This window comes from Poecilia latipinna, unplaced genomic scaffold (genome assembly GCF_001443285.1).
Source record: "Poecilia latipinna isolate Pla-1442-1.1 unplaced genomic scaffold, P_latipinna-1.0 Scaffold3401, whole genome shotgun sequence".
NCBI classification, from domain to species: domain Eukaryota; kingdom Metazoa; phylum Chordata; class Actinopteri; order Cyprinodontiformes; family Poeciliidae; genus Poecilia; species Poecilia latipinna.
Window position 1 is genome coordinate 33659 of NW_015116017.1, and position 1940 is coordinate 35598.

The 1940-nt window shown below is 38.2% G+C and overlaps 1 long non-coding RNA gene across 1 annotated transcript in view; it reads left to right on the top strand.

The window, feature by feature from the left end:
* LOC106940879 (uncharacterized) overlaps positions 1 to 1940 on the top strand; it is a 17649-nt gene that overhangs the window by 9161 nt on the left and 6548 nt on the right. Inside the window, exon 2 of the long non-coding RNA XR_001423217.1 lies at positions 638 to 642. This is a non-coding gene — a long non-coding RNA (uncharacterized LOC106940879). The remainder of the gene's footprint in view (positions 1 to 637; positions 643 to 1940) is intronic.

A 1940-nucleotide genomic window follows, 5' to 3' on the forward strand; every position in this document is an offset into this window, starting at 1 on the left:
TGGTAACCTCAGGCTTGCTTTTCAGTAACAAATATGTCTCCCCTTAAAATGTTATACATACTACACAGTCTCTGCACAATTATTGGGAAAAGTTTAAAATATTTGCAAAAATGCATCTTTAACAAGAAACCAGCTTTACTACAATTCCTATCATCAGAATTAATGACAAACAGGAGGGGAGAGTTCAGCTGCAGAAACATAATTACCATGTTGATAGCTGACCCTTCAAAAGCAACACAAAACTAATGTGTATTCATAACAGTCAAGCACAAAGAGCCAAGGTCAGAGAATAAGATATTCCACAGACACCTACACAAAGAAACACTGATTTTAAAGTGGTTAATATGCACTTTGATGGCATGAGCCTTTCAGTGTTGTGAAACAATGTACAAAAAAAACAAAACACGTGTGGTGATCTTCACAGTAACCCTGACCTTTCCTTTAAGATGAGGATCCAAAAATTAACAAACCTGAGGCATTTACATTGTCCTTCTTCTCGAATCCAGAACAATCGCATCGGGGCCACAGCCCCAGCACATGGTGCCACCAACTGAGCCAGCCAGCGGCCCTCTTAGCTGCTTTTAGCTGTTTGTCTTGATTGAAGGTCGTCCTGACTTGTGCCCTTTTAAATCAGAAGCTCCTGTTATCAAGTGGCAACAGACAATGCTTTGTTTACAGAGGTAAAGTTTTCCTTTTCATTGCTCCATTTGTATCTGGGTTTGGATTTCACCTGCTACTGCTATATTTTTACCTTAATCCTTCCAAAATTTGCTGGGAGCGTACACTTTCAGGGCAAACCTTTATTTAAAATTGAAATTTTCGTCTTGACTTTGTGTTTCTGGGGTTTAGCAGAGATATGTGCCGTTTATTTATTTATTTATTTATTTATTTTTTTGCCTCTAAGGTCTTGTTTCAGAAAGTGGGATTAACAAGCTCTGACTAGAAGGCAGATACTCTGAATAAATCTACTCAAGATTTTAGGTTTCAGAACAAGAGATATCAACAAAGTAACTTGATTCTGAGTCAAGCTACCTCTGAGGTAAATGTGAGCGGGAAAATACAAAATGTCCTCATCAATGGAAGAATGCGATTCACCATGGCAATGGGAGAAAAAAAGAAGCCTCAAAGTCCACATTTCTTGCTGATGAAAGTACTGATGCTAATGATGGCATATGGAGAATATCAAAACATATTTATTAGAAAAAATACTATTGGAAAAAGTAACTACAAAGGACAGTTGCAATAGGTTTTAAGAGTCCAATTAAATATTTATGGGGTTATTTTTAAAGAGAGGGTTGAAGAACAGCATCTTATAGGTATTTTTAAGTGTTTTGACGGGGAGGGATGCTGAGACGTTTTAAACACTTTTTTTCTGTTTAATTTTTACATTTAAGGATTTGATTCTGCATAAATCAGTCATGTTGATGTTCTCTGTGTATATTTTAACATTTGGTCTGAAGTTGTGTGCAGAATGAGGAGAGACTATTTTGACTGAGCAGAAACAGTGGCAGATGTTATTCAGACATCCTGACACATTCTGTGTATTCAGCAGGATTGACAACGCAGGCTTTTACAAAATCTGTTTCTCTTGTTGGGCTGTGACTCAGACCCCTGAACTCCCCAAAGGCCTGAATTAATAAGGGAAAGCAGCACCTGTACAAGAATGCCAGAGCACATTAAGGTTGTAGCCCAATCCCAGTAAGCAACAGTGAGGGTTGCAGTCTGCTTCAATGAAGACAACTCGAATTGGGGGAACTGGAGAGTAAATAGAGGTGGGGAGGGAGCAGACTTTGAAAGAATCAAACTGATAGCATTATACATTTTGTGCAAACACCACATGTGATCAAAGTACAATGCAAATAATAGAAAATTCAGAGCAACAACATAAAAAAATTCCCCTCTCACCCTCTGTGGGTGGTCTCTCTTTCATCCTGTGAGCT